Source organism: Barbus barbus (assembly GCF_936440315.1).
Source record: "Barbus barbus genome assembly, chromosome: 18".
Taxonomy (NCBI): Eukaryota; Metazoa; Chordata; class Actinopteri; order Cypriniformes; family Cyprinidae; genus Barbus; species Barbus barbus.
In genome coordinates, this window is record NC_136746.1 from 8,973,965 (window position 1) to 8,999,364 (window position 25,400).

The following is a 25,400-nucleotide window of genomic DNA, read 5'->3' on the forward strand; positions in this document are numbered from 1 at the left end:
TTAGAAACAGAAATCTTTATCCCAGTCAGAGAATTCATCTGGGGGTTCTTCAAGCTCAGGGGGAAACATGTCGAAATGACTGTGATCCAGAGGTCCTTTGAGCTGCAAAAATTAATAGCTGAGTATACCACAACTGTAGAAGAACAGGCTTAAGTTTCTTACACAATGTGACGCATGTAAAAACATTGTAAAATCTGTCGAACCTATGCTTCACCTCTCTCCTCAGAGGAGACATCAGCTTCTGCCGTCTCAGTCCTTCCCAGTTAAAGCCTTGAAACCACCTGCGAGAAAACAAAGGAACAAAGTAAACCCCCACAGCACAGTGACTCATGTCTTCAGCCTCATCCATCACTTTCCTTCCAGTGAGAAAATGTTTCAAGGGGACATAATGCACATTGTCCACTTTTATTGTTAGAAAGTGTTTTATAGCACCAAAAATTATATAGCATGATAGCATTTCCACTATTTCTCTGACCTTTAGAACTGAATGGGACACTTTTGTGCTACTGCGCACATATGTAAGACACATATGTGACCTTGGACCACAAAACCAGTCATAAGAGTACATTTTTTTAAACTGAGATTTATACATCACCTGAAAGCTGAATAAATAAGCTTTCCATTTATGTATGGTTTGTTAGGATTGAACAATATTTGGCCACTACTAACTATTTGAAAATCTGGAATCTGAGGGTGCAAATCAAAATATTGAGAAAATCACTTTTAAAGTTGTCCAAATGAAGTTCTTAGCAATGGATATTACTAATCAAAAATTAAGTTTTGATATATTTACAGTAGAAAATTGACAAAGTATCTTCATGGAACATGCTCTTTAATGTTTTAATGTCCTAATGATTTTTGGCATAAAAGAAAAATCAAAACTTTTGACCCATGCAATGTATTTTTGGCTATTGCTACAAATATATCCCAGCGACTTAAGACTTTTGTGGTCCAGGGTCACATATGTAAGTGCTCTTTTTACATGTGAAATGAGATGAGTACTAATTCACAAGCTAAAGGTTTTGCAGTTTTACTCTGTTTTCAACTAGTCTTTATGTTTAATAACAGCCTCTTTGCAAAAGTATAAACTGAGAAGATGTTGCAGTTTATTGGAATTTTTGGACTGAGGAGGAAGTTTGAGTTCTAAGGTATTTTATATTTTCATGGACAGAATTATTTTAGCTTAAAACAAAAAGAAAATTTGCTCATATTATGACCATTACATTTTGAATATACTCAACCATTTAAACATTTTGAATCATTAAGTAATGTGAAATATTATTTCAATTTAAAATAACAGTTTTCTATTTGAATATATTTTGAAATATAATTTATTCCTGTGATGCAAAGCTGAATTTTCAGCATAATTACTCCAGTCTTCAGTGTCACATGAGCTGTCAGAAATCATTCTAATATACTGATTTGCTGCTCAAGAAAAATTATTACTAATATTGAAAACAGCTGTGCTGCGCAATGTTTTTGAGGAAATCATGATACATATTGAAGTATTCTTTTCATTTTAGTAATCTCTATATTTAAATCTTTTTGATCTTTTCTAATATTAGGTCTACTGTCACTTTTGATTCATTTCATGCAACCTTGATGGCTAAAAGCATTAATATTAAAAAAACTTCTGACCCCAAACTTACGATAGTGTACATCTCATATCTCACTCATCTGATGACACATTGTTACCTGAACATGCATATTCATGCCTGTATCAAGAGCATGCGCCTTCCTTTGCATAATGCTCTGAACATAATTTAGAGACAATACAAATGATGTTGAGCTCTTGTGTGCTTTGTGTGTATGTTACCTGAATCACTTACCCTGCGTGACAAGAATACTTAAGCCTAAGGAATATAAAAACAACAGCGTCTCAGTGCAAACACACAGAACGCTAGTAAAATAATAAGTGTGATAACTCCCAGTTGATTTGAACAGTGGGCATCATCAGTGCACATGCATTTTAGGCTCTATCACTCCCGTGACTGTTAAAGGATGGGCCCAGCGCTTAACCTTGCTGTCTGTGGCTTCACTGCTCTGTGGAAGATAGCAACAGCTGTGCTTCTCATTTTGGCCACTAATTGCTCCCCCTGTGAATGCAGTGAGGCTAATTTGGCAGGCTGGCTCAGCTACCCATTGTGCTGTGACATACAAAGGAGGGGACAGACAGGCCTGCAGCAAAACAGACTCACCAATACACTACCCGTGATCAGCGCTTCAGTTTACTCCCAGGTGGGTCTAATGTTCATTAATGCGCATAAATGAAACACTTACATGAGAATATGACAGTGTATGGTCTGCAGTGTACAGTGAGACAAATCAAGGGATAATATTAACAAGATTTATGGGCAGGATTCCTGGATTCATAGCATTTGCAAAAGAGACTGAGGTATGACACTAAACCTGATGTCATCAATATTTTGAAATGTTTACTCCCCCTATAAAAAGAATTATATAATACTTATGAACTAAAGGACCATTTAGGAGTGCATGAAGACAGACACTTTCATAGCTGTTTCTTAACACACTTAAGCAGACTTTTAAAAAGTGCACTTTGTAAATACGTCAAATTAAAAGTTTTGCTTTAAAATACATTTTTATGCATTGCTGTGCTAGAAGATCATTTGCAAGATAAAAATTTCCAGATAATTTACTCACCCCCATGACATCCAATATGTTCATGTCTTTCTTCATTTGCAAATAAATTAAGTTTGAGGAAAACATACCAGGATTTTTCACCATGTAGTGGACTTCAGTGGTGGCCAGTGGTTTGAAGGTCCAAATTGCAGTCTCAATGCAGCTATCAAAGGACTCTACACAATCCCAGCCGAGGTATAAAGGTCTTATAGCGAAATGATCTGTTATTATTTTATGCGTCCATTAAGTAGTCACGTTGGAAAATAGTAGTAGTCATATGCGAAATATGCGGAAGCATCAACCCAGTGTTTACAAAGCGAACGTGCAAAGGAAGTCAATGATTTAGGGTGAAATGTTTTCCTCAAAAAAAAAAATTATTTGCAACTGAAGAAAGAAAGACATGAACATCTTGGATGACATGGGGGTGAGTAAATTATCAGGAAATTTTTATTCTGGAAGTGAACTAGTCCTTTAAATTATACAGGTGCATCTAAAAAAATTTGAATATCATGAAAAGTTAATTTTTTTGTAACTTATTTCAAAAAGTGAAACATTCATATATTCTAGATTCATTACATGTAAAGTAAAACATTTCAAGTTTCACGTTTTTTTATTTTAATTTTGATGATTAGACCTTACAGCTCATGACAGTCAAAAATCCACCATCGCAAAATAAAATTGAGTTTCATTAAATGACCGTCCCTACAGTATAAATTCTGGGTATGTCTTGTTCTTTGAAACCACAATAATGGGGAAGACTGCTGACTTGGCAATGGTCCAGAAGACAATCAACACCCTCCACAAAGTCACAGAAGGTCATTACTGAAAGGGGTGGTTTTTCACAGAGTGCTGTATCAAAGCATATTAAATTAAAGTTGACTGGAAGGAAGAAACTGGGTAGGAAAAAGGTGCACAAGTAACAGGGATGACAGCAAGCTTGAGACTACTGTCAAGCAAAGCCGATTCAAACACTTGGGAGAGCTTCACAAGGAGTGGACTGAAGCTGGAGTCGGTGCATCAAGAGTCACCACGCTCAGATGTCTTCAGGAAAAGGGATACCAAACCACTTCTGAAACAGAACCACGTCAGAAGCATCTTACCTGGGCTAAGGAGAAAAAGAACTAGACTGTTGCTCAGTGGTCCAAAGTCCTCTTTTCAGATAAAAGTAAATTTTTCATTTCATTTTGAAATCAAGGTCTGGAGGAAGACTGGAGAGGCACAGAATCCAAGCTGCTTGAAGTCCAGTGTGAAGTTTCCGAAGTCAGTGATGATTTCAGATGCTGTGACGTCTGCTGGTGTTGGTCCATTGTGTTTTATCAAATCCAGAATCAATGCAGCCATCTACCAGGAAATTTTGGAGCACTTTATGCTTCCATTTGCTGACAAGCTTTATGGAGGTGCTGATTTCCTTTTCCAGCAGGACTTTAGCACCTGCCCACAGTGCCAAAACCACTACCATTACTGTGCTGAACCCCATATGGAACCTATGGGATATTTTCAAGCGAAAGATGAGAAACAGTCAGACAATACAGACGAGCTGAAGGTTCAGTATTGCCTCAGCAGAGCCACAGGCTGATTTCTTCCATGCCACAACCTCACTGATGCTGTCATTTGTGCTGAAGGAGCCCCGACCAAGTATTGAGTGCATAAATTAACATACTTTAAAGAACTTGAACTTTTCTGTTTTGCAAATCCTTTTTTTGATTGATCTTAGGAAATATTCTAATATTTTGAGATACTGGATTTTTGACTTTCATGAGCTGTAAGCTCTAATCAAAATTAAACCAAAAAACTTTTGAAATGTTTTACTTTACATGTGATGAATCTAGAATATATGAAAAAGTTTCACTTTTTAAAATGTTACAAAAAAAATTAACTTTTTCACAATATTCTAATTTTATGAGATGCACCTGTATTTTAGTTTATCATAAATGCTTGTAAGTACATTTAGCAGTGCATTTTGTATTTCAAAGACAACAGAAGTAATTATGAAATTACATATAAAGGTGTACTTTACAAAGGTCATGTCAAGAACGAATAAATGATGAATAGGGAGAATAAATTTTTTTTGAGCAATTAATATTTGTTGACCTACTTGTGTTTCTCGATGTCAATGATGCCATTCTTTTTATTCCCAAGCCGTTCTGCTGGATTGAGCCTGGAGACATTGAGGGAGATGAGTGAGTATCTGACTGTTCTTATACAGGCCAAGCAAGTGAAAAAGTCACATCAATAAATGCAAAAGCATACACTGACAGGTACACAAGGATGAGACTTTGCTCCAAAACCTACTGGGCTATATAGGCAGCACACTCCAAACAAGAATGTTTAAAATACATAATCTTTTGGCAAAATTCTAAGGCAGCATCAAATGTGTCCAACAAAACAATCCTATAATACAATGTGACAAACAAAGGAAAGAATTTATTCAGTTTAAAGGACAAACTGTGATGTGTATTATAAATACCTTGGTGAAAACAAAGTGTGCTTAATTATATTAACAGTGCACCTGTAGTGTACTTCAAATCTTAAAAAAAAAAAATGTTTTTGCAGATATATTAATTCAATAATTTGTTTACTTCGTACAAATGTCATATCAAATCAATGTTTTTAATAATATTTTGTCAAGCTTTACAGTACACTAGTGACACACATGTACAGCACACAACAGCACATGTAAAGTACTTGATTGTTGCATTCAGCAGCATGCTTTAACCATATTTTAAAGAATTATGAAATTACACATAAAAATACACTCAAGTCCTTACGTTAATATTATATTACATTTTTATTTAATTTTAAATAGCATGCAGGTGTCTCAGAAAAAATATATATTCGGTTCACAGTCAAGTATATTCTTCAAAAATATATTGCTTCCGCAATAAGTAAAAAAAAAAAAAAAAAAAAAAAAGGATGCTGAAATGTACTTCTTTTCCCACAAGTATATACTTATCTTAAATATTGCCTTATATACTGAAAAAGTTCAAACGATTTAAAAATGGATTACCTGTGTTATGTATTTTCTGATCATTTTTATGCTTAATTTTGTATTTTTTTATTGTTTTATTGTTACTGTTTGACTGCTTTATATTTGTAATGAGTTTTAAAAAAATGGCAGCGGCTATTTGCCCTGTGTAAATAGCAATAGAGGCTATTTACACTAAGTGCAAATAGCTATAGATTCTATTTACACTATGTTAAAATAGCAGGATTTTCTGCTCTTTATACTACTTATTGCAAATAGTGGCAATTATCTGCACCTCAGTATTGTAATACATTATAAAACAGTATGCTATAATAACTGATTGAGTGTAAATTTTAATTTTAATTCAAATTATTAAATGGATGCCACCTTATTGGGAAAAAAAGCCCTCCCTACACCTACCCTAACCCTACCCAATACTTTATTTTCAGCTTAATTATTTCCATTTTTATTAAAAAAATAAATGCTTTTCTGGTGTGATTTGAAATTTGAAAAGGGAGAAAAAAGTTTGCCAAAAGGCAGATTCGAACTCGGGTCGATTGCGTCAAAACGAGTATGACACACGCTTTACCATCAGCACCGCTGGAGCTGACGACTGATAACTGTCTTTTGTAATGTTGACTAGCCCAATCACACATTGGTGGGTGGAGTTAGTGTAAATGGCCTCTGCCAACAAGGCGGGCTATTTGCACTTAGTGTAAATAAACACTCTGTTAAAAAAATACATCTAAGAATATGAGAAACCTACTTGCAAAGTCTCCGTATAAGATCCTCTGGAAGCTTGTTGATCCTCTTGGGAAAGTCCACCTTCTCTATCCCGTGAAGAACCATGGTGTAGATCCTGATTGGATCAGTGCCTGTGAATGGAGGGCTGACAGTCGTGTGGGACATGTTACATTTCAAACACCATCAATTTATTTGAAAATGAATCCATACAGCAGACAATACCTAAACGTATATTTCACTTGGTGAATATGAAGTGGAGTTAATAAAACATACAGTAATAATGTCACAGGAATGCATAACGCAACCATGCATAAGAATGCATGCATATATACAAGAATAATGCATGCAGCTAACAGTGCATCAGTAAGACTGAAGAGATGTAAACATCCTGTGGCATTACATCATGATGATTTTGTCCAGCTTGTTGATCCCACTGCAACACCATATATTACGTACTCCCATCCTCAACTCTATGTTGCTATGGTGATGCTGTCTGAAGCTTGAGCCAATGGAGTTCGCTGTGAGAGCCATGACTGCTGATCTCACACTAGAGGACCATTTGCTCTGGTCAAGAGTGCCCTGCCCTTTACAAAATGGATGTTGAAAGTTTTGGCAGAAGCACAGGGAAGGCCATGCCAATTCATGTCTGGGAAATTTGTGTTCTTTAAAGGCGAAGTGTGTCATTTCTGCACCACTAATGGCAGCAAATGGAACTGCAAAACTTGCTTCCAAACACTTGCCATTGCTTGTGTAAATGGTAAGTCTGTCCCAAACTCAGAGCATTACTTGAAACAGAAATGGCTTTAAAATCACCACAGGGCCAGTGTTTCCATTGTTTGGGAATTTGACCTACAAATGCAGACCCGTGGAAGCATGAAACACATGCGTTGAAACATAAATGTTTACCTGCCAATCAGGAGTTCAAAGATGAGAATGCCCAAGGACCAGCAGTCAGCTCCAAAATCATGACCCTTGTTAATGATGACCTCAGGAACCACATATTCAGGAGTGCCACAGAACGTCCAAGTCTTCTTACCTAGTCCGATCTTTTTAGCAAAGCCAAAATTAGCCTGAAAAAATAAAAAAAAATAAAACAGCAAATAATAAGAATGCTCCGTGTAAGACTAAAAGTGCCTGCATCTCAGAATACATGCATATAGTTAGTGAGGTCCAAAAGTCTCAGACCCCTGTTAAAAATTATTCTATTTTGTATTCTTTTCAATTTGATAATAAAAAGGTTAATAACAAATTATTGTATCTGCATGAGAAGTTTATTTAAACATTTTGATGATCATGTTTACTAGCATGATTTGAGAACTCTCATTCTGACGGCACCCATTCACTGCAGAGGATCCATTGGTGAGCAAGGGATGTGATGCCAAATCTATTCCCATAAACAAACAAAATCATCCACATCTTGGATGTCCTGAGGATGAATACATTTTCAGCAATTTTTTATTTTGGGTTAACTATTTCTTTAAATATCTAAAACAAAGGGGCTTAGAGTAAAAACGGTTGAAAACCACTGGCTTAGAGGCTTAGAAATCTGAATAACTCTTATTCATGTTCTTATTCATCATAACTGTTTTGCATTTATTTCCACATTAAAATGCAATCCAAAGAAAATTCGAAGATTTTTTAATTGGGCCTCAGACGTTTGGACCTTTTACCATGGTATTCAGTAGTCTATGTACAGTAAAATGATCATTTTGACATAGCCTTCCCCATCCAGAAGAAGATTCTCCGGCTTCAGGTCTCGGTACACGGTGCCTTTGCAATGCAGGTAATCAAAAGCTTCCAGCACACATCCAGTACAGAAGCGGGCAGTGGGCTCATCAAAACAACTCCTAAATGAAACCAAAACATTACAACATCCTATGGTATTCTACTTCTAACAGTTGAGATGCTATGAATCATTCAACCATAGCCAATAATAACTCTGCATGATTATCAAAGACAGTGAGCTGTAGTATGTGTCAAAGCAACCTACACTCACATGTCCCTCAACACGCTCCACAGCTCTCCTCCCAGGCAAACCTCAAGCAGCATGTAAACATACTTATCATCCCGGAATGTGCGGAACAACCTGAAACACACAAGGACAGCCTGACACACTCCATTATTTGCATTCTGTGAAACAGAGCATCTCCTTAGCATTTCTCACTACTTGCTTTCATAGAGAACTAGACTCACATGTAAAGCTGTGCTACCTTTTCGTCCACAAATGCCAGAGAGGCAATAAAATGAGCCAGAGCACACACTCAGACAGGAATATAAGCATGGAATTAAATTCCCCGGGAAGTTTCCTAGCAACATGCAAAGCAGAAGACCCTTTTCTGATACAGATGGAAAGCACAATGGACCACTGGACCACTGTGACAGATGCAAGCCAAATGTTTAGTGTGTCATAGGCTCTGGAAATTCAGTCCTTCATGGATTTCTTATATGACGCTGTCTGCTCCACCACACTGGTACGTGATGCTGAAGTCATTAAAGTCTGTAGGAATGGAGCAGAAACTACAGTATAAGGTTGCTGAATTCAAACACCACTGTGTTCTCCAGTCGCTCTGAATAAAAGTGTCTGCTAAAGAACAAATTTCAGTTTCAATGTGGACATTTCAACAGTCAGATTAAATGCAGATTTAATGCATTAAGCACCCACAGTAGCTCCAATACGGTGACAAAAGTGTACAAGAAAAAGAAAAGCACAAATCTTTTAAAAATCGAGTTTTAAACATGTGCCAAGTTCTTAGAAATGAGGTCTACCATTTACCACATACCCTTTTCAACAAAAGTTTATTTGAATGGTTCTAAAATGGTCATGTGGTGAAATGTTGGCAAACACCATGGATAATTCATTCAGAAATATCATTACCTTTTTGGATGAATGTACCATTAGGTTAAAATTCGACCACATTTTACAACCTGAACTACACTTGCCTTGAAGATACTTCCTTCAAGGTTTTCGTTTCCAGAATTTCGTCCTTTTAATTAGGAATTATATATAAGAAGACATAGTACAGGTTATACAGTGTTGGGAAGGTTACTTTGGAAATGTAATAGTTTACAGATTACAAGTTACCCTATATAAATATAGTGTAACTATTTCAATTACTTTATTAAATTAATGTAACTGATTAAATTTAATTACTTTTCTAAACCAGGCAGGGTTAACCTTACTGTAGTACTCAACACTGATTACTGTCAGACATTCAAAATCTTTCTTCACTTGAACTTAGATTATAATCATTGAATTTTAAAGCACAGCCACCACAAAATCAGACTTTAGCACCTCTTTTTACTTTGAGATCAATCTGAGTTTGAACACAGATTTAAAATCCTAGCAAGATATAGTTTAATATTTGCATATCTATGACTGGAAACACTGGCATCTAACGATGCCTTGGATGGTTAGTTTAAAAAATAAAACATATACACAAACTCAAATAGGAAATAAAAGTTATCAAATAAACATGTCCTAGTCTGTGTCCTAAATTCCTGAAACATTGGTGTCTTATATTTTAGAGCAGTCAATGCAATTTTGGAAAGAAATCAATCAAACCAGTATGTGTGTGAAAATATTAAGATGTAACCCCCTTTGTAATCATTAATATTTTCATAAGTAACTGTAATTTAATTACATATTTTTTTCTCAGTAACTATAACAGATTACAGTTATTTTGTTATTAAATTACGTAATTCCATTACGTGCAACTAGTTGTGTCATTGTATTCATGTCATTGTATGTATAAACTGCATGTTTTATGTATTTTTCAATAAATTAATAAATCCAGACAAAAATTAACATCATGTCATTGACCCCTGTATGAACAAATAATCAAAGTCAAGCCCAATTTCTGTTTGGCTGTTTTCTGTGAACAGTTATGATGCCAATACTAGTGTCTGTAGTCATAGTGACAGTGATTAAAGTAAATATCAAAGTTCCCAGCTTCCGAAAGTCTTATCATAATTGACACAATGTTATCTAATAAACAAGTCTAATCAAGGCACAAGTTCATTCATCAGACCCTAATTAACCAACAGCATATTTTGAACCAGTCTGTTTATCTATAGTTTCTTCCATCAGCCCTGTGGTCTACTCGCCTTACATTCAGTCCATTATATTGATTAACAAATTAATTAAGTTAGAGGCCTTCAGGGAAAAACTTGAGATTGTTGTTGAGCCCAACCTAAGTAAATACCTTTATTACTCTTGAGGATTAATCTGAATTGTATTATTATTTCTGTGTGTTTGCATTCTCCTATGTCAATATGAGGCAGAAAAGACATGCTAATTAGACTGAACTGACAATAAAGTTTGAATTGGTCTGTTGGAGGATGTCCTTTTCTGAATAGATGTGCTCCTGCTGTCTGGTGTCCACAATGTGCTTTTTCTTAATACACTTTAAAGCAAACGCTGTATCTTCTGAATTTTTAAGCTGAACCGAAGACAGAAAATGCATGTAATAAACAGTGGTCATTGGCATTGTATTTATTACTGAATTAAAATGATTCAATTACACATTTTAGGTCATATAATCTGACTACTTTTTGTTTACATTTAGATTGCTTTTGATTTTACTTGTTTATAACATTGATTTGAATAAAATTATCTTTTACTATATTGATATGAAAATACAAAGAAAATGAAAAAAACTGGGGTTTGTGAAGGAACAGCAAGGGGTTTGTAAACTGAAAAATGAAATCTAACCAGCTCCACTCGTCCAAAGCCTCCCATGCCTAGTGTGTAGCCACTACTTGCAGTTCTTTCAGGAAGGAGTTACTGGACAAACCAGCTGCCTTCTCCTTCAGCCTCCTGAGCTCTGCTGCCTCTGGAGAGCATTCGTAAAGAGGCGACTGAGGTCTGTGGGGAAATGATTATGTGACTGTCACATACAGGACTGGAGTAGTTGTGTGTTGGTTTAGTTGTGTGTTCTTACACTGCGTTCCTCCTCTCGTCACTCAGAGAGAGCTGCTCCACATACTCCCTGAGCTCCTCATATGTTCCCACCATCTGATTAAAGTTACTGTTGAAGAACAGAAGACAGTGATGTAACCTTTTTAGTCTTGGGTATAATATTAGTATACTGTAAAAAAAATTTTTTAAGGAAATAAAACAGATTATTGGAGTAAGTTGCCATTGTGTTACTTGACATTTCTTTTTAATTATTTGTGAAATTTACTAGAAATTCCTGAGTGAAAATTGTTTTAAAGTAAATCCTACACCAATTTTTTCAGTGTATGTTGTATATTATACGCCTAATTTACAGTGCTCTCCAATAATATTGGCACCCTTAGTAAATATGAGCAAAGGCGGCTGTGAAAATAAATCTGCATTGTTTATCCTTTTGATCTTTCATTAAAAAATTCACAAAATTCTAACGTATCATTGAAGTAAAACAATTGAAAGTGGGGGGGAAATCATAATGCCTGATGAGTTTGAAGAGATCAGAGACCATTCCTTCATTCAGAATCTCTCCAGATCCTTCAGATTGGTGCTTCTTTTCTTCAGTTCACCCCACTCATTTTCTACAGGGTTCAGGTCAGAGGACAGGGTCAGCCATGGCAAAAGCTTCATTTTGTGCTCAGTGACCCATTTTTGTGTTGATTTTGATGTTTGTTTTGGATTATTGTCCTGATGGGAGATCCAACCACGGCCCTTTATACTGTAAGATTTCTAACAGAGGCAGTCAGGTTTAGATTTTTTTATCTGTTGGTTTTTGATTGAATCTATGATGTCCAGGAGCAGAAAAACAGGCACACAACAATAAAAATCCAGCAATATATTTAACCATAAGCATAGGGTACTTTTTATCCCTGTTTGTATTAAACCCATCTGGTGGGTTTGCTGCCAAAAAGCAGCAATTTTTTTTTTTTTTTAGGTTTCTGACCCCAAGACTCAACTAATCTCTACAATTCTCCAGCTCTGATCCTTGGAGAGTCTTTGGCCACTCAAACTCTCCTTCTCACCATAATATAGACACGCGTCATCTTCCAGGCAGATTTGTAACATCTTTAGTTGATTGGAAATTCTTAATTATTGCCCTGATGGTGGGAATGGAGATTTTCAATGCTTTAGCTGTTTTCTTACAGCCACTTTCTATTTTGTCAATATTTTCTGCTCATCAGAACTATATTCTTTGGTTTTACTCTGGTTTTTGATGTATGGTTAAGGGAATTTGGCCTTTGTGTTCCTCATATTTATAATCCTGTGGAACAGGAAGTCATGGCTGAACAATTTCACGCTATCCAAGTGTGCTCCTGGTGTGCTAAATTTTTTTAAATATGAATGGGAATATACTTCAAAGATATTTTACTCATAAGAATTTTTTTTATGTTTATTGATTTTTTTCAAGTTAAACACAACATACAAAATACTAAATAATCTAAAAAGATCATTCCCGTATACACTGCCCTATAACGTGCCCCAGACCTCCAACCCATAGTGCCACAAATAAGCCATAAATAAAATTAAACAAGAAAACATAGAAAGGTAGATGATATCTAAGCTTTCTGTCCTGTTATGCCCAAATGAGAAAGGAAGCTGCCCCAATATTTGACAAACAAATCTTGATGTTTTTTCAAACAAAATGCAATTTTTTCCAAAGTTATTGTATAAGATGACACTTCTTTAATCCACATAGAAGTAGAAGGTGGTTTAGAATCCTTCCATTTCAGCGTTATACATTTTATGGCCGCTAGTAGGGCTAGCCTAACAAATCTCAAATGAACCCTTTGTTGATCAAGTAGCCTGGTGTCCCCTAAAAGTGCAAGCCTAGGCTCTATAGGCAAATTAGTAACACCAACTATGGCAATGGTCTCTAAAACCTATTTCCAATATACTTCCCAGTCGGGGCTGCTCATAAGAATTTCTAGGGGTGCCAATAATTGTGGCAAACAAGCATTGGAGAAAAACATTTATTTAATCATGAGATTTTATCCCACTTTCAATTGTTTTACTTCAATGATAGATTAGAATTTTTTGAATTTTTTGAATGAAAGATCAAAAGCATAAACAATGCAGATTAATTTTCACAGCCGCCTTTGCTCATATTTATCAAGGGTGCCAATATTAGTGGAGGGCACTGCAACAGTAGTTTATATAAAAAATAATAAAATAAAAAACGTTGGTCAGCGATTCTTGAAGACTAATTTAAATGCTGTGAACAGTATAACATATAATGACTTTAAATTACCATTTTAAATTTATATAGTTATAGATTATAGTTCTAGCCAATCTTCACATCAGCATTTTTATTATTTTTGAATAAATAAATATAACAAAACACAAAAAAGTAATTTTTTATCTTACAGTTGATTTCTGTTGCATTTTTTCTCTTCTGATGTTATTTGTTCTGTTTCTTACGATTTGTTTTTTATTTTATTTTTGAAGTATTACTTTATAATTATTTGAAAAAATCTGAAAAAATATGTACTTAATTGAGAAATACTAAATTTAGAAAAAAGGCTTCATGCCACGGTTTAATTTATTTTATATATATATATATATATATATAAAAAAAATAATACACAGCATGTTCAATAGCATATACTTTATTTCTGCAGTATCAAAATTGGCATTGACAACTGAAATTAGGATATGGTCACAAACCTAGATGTTAGTGTAGAAGAAACGACACTTACTCTCTATCCACCACCAAGCACTGTGTGTCATTTTCCTTTGCAATGATATTAGCTGAGCGGACATCCTCACTGAAATAGAATTATAAGAAATATATAATGGTGTTCTGCTACTTTGGAGAACATCCTCATTTGCTCTTTCCTCATTGAGAGCACTTCATCTGAGCTTTAAATGAATCTAAATCATTACAAATTAGTGAATATGACGAGTGGCTCTCCTGTGTCTAAGTGTGTGAGCGTCTCAGTGGTTATTTCAGTACTGAGTGTGCTCTTCAACAATGCTACAATGAGAATGTACATCTTTTCAGATGACTGACATTCCACCTCCCACGTCCACGCCTACAAATATGCAATTAATCTTTTTCCTGGCATACAAGAAGTCCACAATCACAAAGGAGTCATTGTTGGTTGTGTTCACTATTGTTAAAAGCACTTCAAAATAAAACCATCTCCAAACCTTATGAGAGCCTTTTCCCCAAAGTAATCACCCACACCAAGAGTCTTAATCTCCTGTGGTTCGGAAAAGCCTTACCAACACCTGTGAAAAAAACACACTAATTTCACCGTCATCACAACTGTAACTGTCCCACTCATCGGAAAGCTCTCTATCATCATATAGAAAAGCCAGGCTTTTCTAAAAGTAAGGATTGGCACATCAATGTCTAATGAAAAACGCATTTTCCATGCAAGTAGCAGTTTACCAGTGAAGTATGTCATCTGAGTGGGTCTCAGAATAATGTGTCTAAAGTCTCTTATCCAATTAACATAATTCTTGGCTCTATTACAATCAATGGTACAGGTTTCTGCCACAGACTACCACTGACGCACAATTTCAGTGGGTCTCTATGGGCTGTGTGTCTGCTCACTCCAACAGAAATATTCATGTAGGCAAAGCAGACTGCAGTCTGAACAGATGAATGAATGAATGAATGATGCATTTATATAGCGCTTTGTGTATTGCTGTACACCCAAAGCGCTTTACAATCATGTGGGGGGGGTCTCTCCTCAACCACCACCAGTGTGCAGCATCCACTTGGATGATGTGACGGCAGCCACACTACAACGGCGCCAGTGCGCTCACCACACACCAGCTACAGGTGGAGAGGAGAGAGAGATAGAGCCAATCAAGTGCATGGGGATTATTAGGAGGCCATGATAGAGGCCAGGGGAGGGAATTTGGCCAGGACACCGGGGTTACACCCCTACTCTTTACGAGAAGTGCCATGGGATTTTTAATGACCACAGAGAGTCAGGACCTCGGTTTAATGTCTCATCAGATAGACGGTGCTCTTTGACAGTGTAGTGTCCCCGTCACTATAACGGGGCGTTAGGACCCACACAGACCACAGGGTGAGCACCCCCTGCTGGCCTCACTAACACCTCTTCCAGCAGCAACCTAGTTTTCACCGGAGGTCTCCCATCCAGGTACTGACCAGGCTCAACCCTGCTTAGCTTCAGTGGGCAACCAGTCTTGGGCTGCAGGGTGATATGGCTGTGATAGTCTGAAATGATACAAAAATATTTGAAGGATTACATATAAATATAGGATACAACAGGGATAAAGGCTCACCAGGTGGAGCATTTGATATTATGCTCCTCCAAACCACTAGATGGCACAAAATCTTACGATGGCTGATACTTGATGCAATCAAAGCAATGCAAAGTTGATTCTGCGCTAATTTGATATAATATCTAACATTTTGAAAAATATTATAGATTTACGTAGCAAACGAGAAACAATAAAGTTTACAAAAACAATTTGACACAAAGGTCTTGTTTAAAAGATTTTCAGTTTCTTTCAAGAAAATTAAATCAATTAAAGCAAAATTAATTATCTTATTCATCAAAATAATAAGAAAATAGTACAAAATTTGCTGAAGTGATTGTTTCAAACAAGTATTAACTTGCAAAATTACTTAAAGTATTAAAGTATTTGTATCAATACTGGGTGCCTTTTGCGCGACAATGGTGAGCCAAGTGTGGCCATCTCATACATTTACAACTTTTATGATATTTTTTCCTTACCCAATCTTACCCAAGCATTCCAATATGCAAATATTTTCATAACAACATAAGCTGCTTAAAATGAAGAAAGTTATCAACATAACTGATATTCAAAATGGTAAGCAAGCGCAGCTTTGTTTACGTTTCGTATATCCTTGTATATCCTTGTTCCTTAATGCAGTAAAACACACCTCTCCTTTAGCTATGATGAAGAAAGTGTTTCCTTCCTCGCCCTCACGAATAATGTACTCCCCTTTGTCAAAATATTCCTATAAAGAGATAGAAACATGAATATGATCTGGCCATATTTCATGTTATAAATAAACTGTAGACACAGTAAAAGGCTGCAAACTTACAACTTCAAGACAGTCAATTATTTTGGCAAGTTTCTCCTCTGGCAAATCTTTCAATAATGACACACTAAAGAACAATGTAACAATTTTTCATTAGCATTAAAGGAAAAGAGCATGCAATCAAATTCATAAAAACTATGTTGACAAATTCAACCCTTGAACCAACCAATATTATTTTATCAGTTAAGTCACAACATCAATTTATGCTGCACTGATAGACATTAGTGATATATCTACAATACCCGTTGAAAAACAGGATGCTGAATCCACATCACTCTAATCCAATGCTTTCAGAAAGGAATGTGCGTTGAAACAGCCAAGAAGAGACTTGTGTATTCATGTGTGTGTGTGTGTGTGTGAAGCTGATGACTGATAAGCATGCACAAATGTTAGTGACATGAATGTACCTGCGCAGGAAGCTGAAGTACTCCTCATGTCTGGCCTGAGTGGATCTCATCATGATAATCTGGAACGTCTTCCGGTCCAGAGCCCAGAAGTGGGACTGAGTCACAGCTAATGAAACACAATCACCATCAGTTCCACTTCACAAATCTATGACTATGACACTAATCCAATATCTACAATAAAAGTGGGTCAACAATAATAGAGAAAAAGGTCATGTTGGCTATAACCCAATATGTTGCAGACTGCATCCAAACGAAATGCTTTGGACTTGCAGTGCTTATATAAACTAAATAGGAGAACACTATTTTTTAAAAATGCACCCAACAGTTTTTGTTTAACAGAAGCAAAATCAGCTCACTGAAAAGTAATACATGTAGATTTAATTATGGTTCATTCAGGATTATGGGGCCATTTGTTTCCCTGTCATCTCAATGGCAAAACAATGTCCAAATTTACCTGAAGCCAGCATATTCCAATCACATTGCAGTTTATCAGCATCAGTATCATTGTGACACAAACAGTCTACATGGCACATCTATGTTTTAAATATTATAAACTACACTTCTTTCATATTTAGCCTGGTTTTCAAAGCAACGTTTTACCAAAATGATCATTAAAATCACAAAATAAGATATTCTGAAGACATTTCAAATGCCTTTGTCCATACAGTGAAGGAAAAAAATGGGGTCTTAACTAGATCCCACTGACTATCATTGTATGTTAAATTAAAAAAGAATCAAATAGGTTTGGAATGACATGAAGGTGAGTAACAGATGACAGAATTTATTTTATTTACCTGCATTTTGTTTAAAAAATACACCAGCACAGGCAGTGTTGTGGTAACACATCACAAGTAACACCATTTATGTAATCAGATTACTTTACTAAGTAACTAGTAAAGTACTTTTAAATGAACAATTCCCATTTATTCACTGACACCTTTTGCCATGCTGAGAGAAATTGGGAGTAAGTGCAGAGCCCGAGGCACTTCCTTCAGCCTGAAGCTTATGAATTTCACTTTTGCTGTGAAAGAGATTTTACAGTTGCTTAAATATATAACATTTGTGTTTTTTGTTATTAAAAATAACTAAGCAAGCCAAGCTTAGTTAACCAAAAGTAACGCAAAAGTAACATAATGAAGTACTTTCCATAAAACGTAACTAAGAAACACAATTAGTTACTTTTAACGCAATATTGCAATGCATTACATTTAAAAGTAACTTACCCCAAACACTGAGCAGAGGAACACACACACACACACACACACACACACACACACACACACACACATACACACACCTTTGACTGTGGCTGTTCTTTTACAGTTATAAAGAATGGCCAGCTCTCCAAAAGCCGTCCCAGGACGCATCTGACCCAGGAGCTTTCCATTTTGGATGACCTCTAATAAACCCCTGACACAGATAATCAAATGAGCACCAATGGGGAGAACAGTTCAAATAAAATAGCAGAACATTATTTCAATGTTATCATTGAAATATTTAGATTTGTAAAAACATGAAAGTTTGAGGAGCAGGTAACAATAACATCTGGAGTTTACCAGAAAGCACGTAGATGTAGTTTCCCGGCTCTCCCTTCTGAATAACCAGCTGCTCAGCAGCATAGAATTTCTCATACATGCAGTCCACCATCTCTCGAGTGTGCTGAGGCTCCAGCTTCTTCAGAAAGTCATTGTTCATGATGGCTTCATTGATCAGTTTCTTAGTGCTACAGGAAGAAGAGGAAAAACAGTTTGGAGAATGCAAAACCCCAACACTTCAAAAGAACTCAAGCACATGTGGCTTTCTTGAAATCTAGTTTCAAAGATTTTATGTATATATTTTAGAAATATACATGGAAATGCTTGTTTGGTTGCTATTTATTTAAACATTTTGTTGGGATAAGGTCATAAGTGTTTGCGCAACTGAGTTTACTCTTAAAATCTCCTTTTATAAGACACAAAGACACAGTTTAATTAGACGAAGCTTCCTTCAAGGCATGGTTCATCAGTGCTGAGTGAAGTGGAGGTGGTGAATAATGAATGATTCTCCTGTCACAACACTTCAGACTGCCTTTAATACACTGCTGAATTAAAGATACCAAATCATCTTTATGGTACACCCTTCAAAGCTGGTATTGTAAATCGCAGTAAAAGTAGGTTACCAAGTTAAATAAATGGTTCATTCAAAAATGTATTTCACTACTTAATCAAGCTTTTTTTTGAGTAAACACAATGAAAAAGAATGGCATGTACATTTTTCACAAATTCTTCTTTCGTGTTCCACGAGTTTGAAATGATATGTATAATGTAATGTGCAAACATGTGTAATGAATTTTAATTCTTACTTCCTATGCATAACAAAACATACATTTTTCATTCTTTCTTTTGCAAGTCTAAAAATCCTCACTGGCGGCATGTTTACATTTTGCATGTCTGTTTCAGGCAATTTTTTTTGTCTTCAGCACTATACTACATCTGATTCTCATCATCACATCTGAAACAGGAAAGTCTTGCCACTGACCTAAAATGGATCTTATGAATGAATTATGTGCTGGAGTCTTGTAGACTGCCATCAAGAGCGTGTTTAATTAAAACAGTAATGATTCCTGTCCATGCATACAAATGGCCCACCCTTTGTGTTCTCTTGAGCCACTCTATCCCCTCCGGAGTGTGTTATGGTAATCCAGGCTTTCATGCCTGCTCTGGGGTTGGAGACACTACAAAGGCTTGGCTAAACCTTACTCCTGTCTCCACCTTCCAGGAGAGTCACTACTCCAGTGACTCCATAATGAAACAAACAATCCAGTGGTGCAATCAGTGTCAGCGCACTCACCCGGAGTCTTTGTGGATGCGTGGTCTCTCTGTGGAGATGTGATGGACCCTGTGGTCATGACAGAAGTGCCTTAATGTGGGTTCGGCTGAAACGCCCTCCTTGGCCTTAAGGCACCTCCACAGCCACTCTGTGGAAGCGCGTGGAGCCCTGGTTGATGCCGCTCATCAGTCTGTGGCTGTGCCTCAGCGTTGCCGGCGGCGAGCGTCCAAGACTGATATATACCCGATGGCATCCTGGAGCTTATCGATCTGGGACACTTTTGCCTCTAGTTCCCTTTGAAGGCTCTGTAATCGCTTCTCTTGCGCACGGAGCACCTGTTCCCTCCGTGCCAGCTCCTCCTCCAGATGGGCAATCCTCATCTTCAGGGGCTCCACAGACTCCCATACAGGGGCCTCTTTTATACCGGAGGCCAGGCAGGTTATCCTCTAGCCAAGGGGCTTTGATCGAACCGTTCCCCATGATCAGAGAGTGACTAGGAACCATAGAGAGCCCTTTGGGCTTTTAAATATGTTCACTGGTTGGCCACTGCAATCAGAAGATGAAATATCTAGACAGGGAATGTCCATTCAGTCTCATAGATATTCAAAAATGGTTTTAATCATGCTTCTAATTAAAATTCTATAAAATGTATTTGTAAAAAGAAACATTAATAAATAACATTTAAAGTCATAAATAAAATAATATGTTTCCTTTAAAAATATTATTTATGTGTGTGTGTGTATATATATATATATATATATATATATATATATATATATATATATATATATATATATATATATATATATATATATATATAGTCAAACCAAAATGTATTCAGACACCTTCAACATTTCTCACATTATCACAGTTTATTTGCTATAGTTTAGAAAATGGTAATAAAATATGACAAGAACTAACAAATTCATCTTGATAATGTCAGATAACTTTGATAGAAACGTATGCAATGAATTAGGCTGAATAGCTGTCAGCTGTTAAATTTAGGTAGGCCTATACAATTAGACCAATTTAGGTCAACCATTTACCAAGCAATGCTTAATTTTCTTCAGTCTTTGCTGTAAAAAGGTTGCATTAGCAATAATAATAATAATAATAATAATAAAATAAAATAAAAACACTTAAGCAAAACATGGTCAGGTCAAAGTGTCTGAATAATTTTATAGCAAATTTTTATCCATTTTACTGCCAGTCCACTGTATGAAGAATTTTTGGGTATAATATGTCACAGTTTACTTTTTGCTATCCTCACTTACATAAATCAACTATAGTGCCCTGCACCCACTAGTACATATAAATAAATTAATAAATAAAAAAATAATAAAAATATATGTATATATACACTCACCTAAAGGATTATTAGGAACACCATACTAATACTGTGTTTGACCCCCTTTCGCCTTCAGAACTGCCTTAATTCTATGTCGCATTGATTCAACAAGGTGCTGAAAGCATTCTTTAGAAATGTTGGCCCATATTGATAGGATAGCATCTTGCAGTTGATGGAGATTGGTGGGATGCACATCCAGGGCATGAAGCTCCCGTTCCACCACATCCCAAAGATGCTCTATTGGATTGAGATCTGGTGACTGTGGGGGCCATTTTAGTACAGTGAACTCATTGTCATGTTCAAGAAACCAATTTGAAATGATTCGAGCTTTGTGACATGGTACATTATCCTGTTGGAATTAGCCATCAGCGGATGGGTACATGGCAGTCATAAAGGGATGGACATGGTCAGAAACAATGCTCAGGTAGGCCGTGGCATTTAAACAATGCCCAATTGGCACTAAGGGGCCTAAAGTGTGCCAAGAAAACATCCCCCACACCATTACACCACCACCACCAGCCTGCACAGTGGTAACAAGGCATGATGGATCCATATTCTCATTCTGTTTACGCCAAATTCTGACTCTACCATCTGAATGTCTCAACAGAAATCGAGACTCATCAGACCAGGCAACATTTTTCCAGTCTTCAACCGTCCAATTTTGGTGAGCTCTTGCAAATTGTAGCCTCTTTTTCCTATTTGTAGTGGAGAGGAGTGGTACCCGGTGGGGTCTTCTGCTGTTGTAGCCCATCCGCCTCAAGGTTGTGTGTGTTGTGGCTTCACAAATGCTTTGCTGCATACCTCGGTTGTAACGAGTGGTTATTTCAGTCAAAGTTGCTCTTCTATCAGCTTGAATCAGTCGGCCCATTGTCCTCTGACCTCTAGCATCAACAAGGCCTTTTCGCCCACAGGACTGCCGCATACTGGATGTTTTTCCCTTTTCACACCATTCTTTGTAAACCCTAGAAATGGTTGTGCGTGAAAATCCCAGTAACTGAGCAGATTGTGAAATACTCAGACCGGCACCAACAACCATGCCACGCTCAAAATTGCTTAAATCACCTCTCTTTCCCATTCTGACATTCAGTTTGGAGTTCAGGAGATTGTCTTGACCAGGACCACACCCCTAAATGCATTGAAGCAACTGCCATGTGATTGGTTGATTAGATAATTGCATTAATGAGAAATTGAACAGGTGTTCCTAATAATCCTTTAGGTGAGTGTATATATAGACACACTCACTCACACAAACACACATGTTGGTTTTTGTGGTTTATGGGGACTCTCCATAGGCGTAATGGTTTTTATACTGAACAAACTGTGTGTGCTATTGCCCTACACCAACCCTACACCTAAACTTAGCCCTCACAGGAGACTTTGTGCATTTTTAGATTTTCAAAAAAACACCATTTAGTATGTTTTTTTTAGACTTTTGAATTACGGGGACATAGGCAGTGTCCTCAATCCTCATAAACTACCTTCATATTGTAATACCTCTGTCATACCCATGTCATTATACAAATGTGTGTCCTCATAAACCACATAAACATGCACACACACACACATGGCCAATAAACACATTTTAAGACCTTATCACATAAGGCTGAATTTTGTGGAATTATTGTATTAACAATAATAATAATACAATCTGTTTACACTATTATTGTCCAGGGAAAGTATAGCTGCAGTTTTTAGTAAAGATAGTTTAATTAATTAATTGTAACATTGAAAACACATCTGACAATACAAATGTGATATTAACGAAAAAAGACCAGCAACACAGCAACACGAATAGCAGATAAATAACTCTTTGACCCGAGTAACTGAAATATTCCCATTCAAAGTCTAATTCACCGAGACTTCGAGCATCAACATTTGATTAACAACTACATTGTCATTTAAGATTGTGAACTCTGTCGCCTCTTAAATTACATACAATGGCGTAAATTATCTGCAGATTTGATATTAAACGAAATGAAATGCAGCAGGCTACTTACCACCTGTCAGTGTTCCACTGGTGTTTATTTGTGGATGATTGAGAAGCGCCGGTGCTGCGCATCGATCGGTCGGAGCGGCGCAGTGACATCAGGACGAGAGCTTCCCCGATCACACTCACCGTCTGTTCCACCGACAGAGCAGCATCACACAGGACAGGATAAACGTACTGTCCACAAACCCGTCATAAGAGATAAACACCGTCTCACAATTTATGATACATATTTTGTTTTTATGAATACATCACAAACATGGCCGCATTAATGCACGGGCTTACCTGGGCTTAAGCCCAGGGCCCCGGGCTGGCGGGGGGGCCCGGTGATGCCGGAAAAAAAAATTAACCGCATTTTATAATAAATTGACAGTCCCTTTAAAATTACGCTTTATCGGTTTGCTTTGAATGCCTGTGCTTGAATGCAGTTCCTGCGCGACAAATGTCAGTCAAAATCTCTCACTTACTGAACCCTGCAATCATCAGTGGCCTTTATATGTTCTGTCTGAAATCCAATAAAAATATCCATTATTGCTTAACGTTTCTGAACGCGTCCAGTGATTGGCCTGTATCGAATTCACATGTGACGTACTCACGTTGAATTCTTAATAAGCAAACTGCCGCCATCGAGTCAAATGGATGAGTTGATGAGATGTCTCGAAAATACGAAAGCGGGTCTCAAAAGAGAAAAATAGCAAAAAGTAAAGTTGAACGTCAGTCAAATTTGTTGACAAAAATTCCCAAGCTCACGGCATATTTTAACACAGGCATAGGAGAAGATGAAGACGAAGATCATGGCGAAGGGGGAAGGCAATCACCACCAATTACTGGTAGGTCATATGCTAGCAGTAGCTAGATTCAGTAGGCTATAATTAGTCAACTAATTAACTTGTTTCTCATCTTAAAATAGTTGAGTTTGCAGTAGCCACTACACACGCTGTGGATAATATTTTTTTTATGATCCAAACGCGATGCTGATGTGAACGATTCTGCATAAATGTAATTAAATAGGAATATCCTACATATTAACAAACAAATAAAGTACTCTTGTTATAGGCTATATTAATAAAGACAAGTTGTGTATGCCTTTCAGGGCTCTACAATGCGACCATTTCAGTCGCATTTGCAATATTAAACAAGAAGTTAATATTAAGGGACTTAACGTTACATTGTCTGACAATAACAATTGATTTTGCTCTATTTCGTCAAGGTAAATAGTTTCAAACAAAGTCCCCAAAGATTTAGGGAGCACACTGCCAGAGCCGAGCCTCTGCCAAGCAAACACAGCGGTATTTTGTTTATGAATGAACCTGCGTTTTTAAAGGAATCTAGTGAGCCAATGATCAGCCGTTCGAACGAATCAATTGAATTAATGATTCAGTGAGAAAACAGTGACTTGCCGCCACCTGCTGGCCATTTTATTTTTTCAAAGTATCATTTCAGTTATTTAAATCATTTCAATAAAACAAATTTCAATTTCAAATTTTTATATTTAAAACATTAATCTCACAACATTGTTATGAATTTAAAACACCCACGCCACCTCTGAGCCTCTTTAAATGTCTGTAAATATACCTATATGCCTCTGTTCTTCTGTGCCATCTTTAGTGGAAATTAATTTTATTATTTATTTCTTTTGATTGGTAACTCATTCTTCTTATTCTACTTGTTCTTATTCTATTGTTTTAATTAGAAATTTTGGAAAAGATTATTCATTAGATTTTTTGAATTTGACATAAAATTATATACTTTTAATAAAGTTAGAAAAAATGCCACAGTAAATCACTTTGAGACAAATATTACCTTGGAATGGGATTTTTGTCATTGATCAGAAGGTGCTTCTGAATTTTTTGACTGTGCTCCTAAATATTTAAAAATAAAAATATTAAATAGCCTTTTTGTGTGTGGTTTTTATTTAAAAAAATTTTTTTATCTTACATAGCCCCAGCCCTGCATGATGAACCACGCACCTCTGACGTCCTAAATGACTGCATTGAGGAAAGCTTGGAGAGTAACGCAGCAAGTGAACAAGTTCTAACTTCACCCTCAAATCAACCTGATTACACAAACACAGATCCAGGTTGCTGGGGCTGCATTAAAGAAGAAGCAAGGGAATACTGGATTGAGAAAGGACCTTTAATATGCCAGAACAGAAATTCTGATTTTTCTGTGTCAGAAAAACAGTACAAACACCAGAAACGGAGTTTTTCCAAAAGTCTCTTCTCACGCAAGCTTGCAAATGGTGAATCTGTGTCACGTGAATGGATGCTTTATTCTCCATCAAAGGGATGTGCATTTTGTTTTGTGTGCCTCTTGTTTTCTGAGAAGAAAGATTCCCCATTTTCCTCCTGCGGCTTTAATGACTGGAAGCATGCACAACAGCGTGTGGCTGAGCATGAGAGTTCTGAGTCACATCACAGGTGTATGTATGTTTGGACATGTCGAACTGCACAGAAAGGACAGATTGACAACGAACTACGAGAACAGTTTCAGACAGAAT

At 36.6% G+C, this 25,400-nt stretch overlaps 1 pseudogene across 1 annotated transcript; it reads right to left on the reverse strand.

Annotated features, from left to right (window-relative positions):
• LOC306883849 (cGMP-dependent protein kinase 2-like) lies at nucleotides 1-20,069 on the reverse strand (annotated as a pseudogene). Its single transcript has 18 exons — nucleotides 19,587-20,069; nucleotides 18,301-18,480; nucleotides 18,055-18,167; nucleotides 16,758-16,863; nucleotides 16,354-16,417; nucleotides 16,140-16,266; nucleotides 14,451-14,520; nucleotides 13,997-14,065; nucleotides 11,293-11,379; nucleotides 11,058-11,216; nucleotides 10,663-10,791; nucleotides 8,349-8,458; nucleotides 8,058-8,199; nucleotides 7,259-7,422; nucleotides 6,375-6,497; nucleotides 4,739-4,801; nucleotides 215-281; nucleotides 1-102 (listed from the first exon to the last, which is right to left on the reverse strand). The product of its transcript is annotated as a cGMP-dependent protein kinase 2-like (transcript).
• Nucleotides 20,070-25,400: the final 5,331 nt, after the last annotated feature.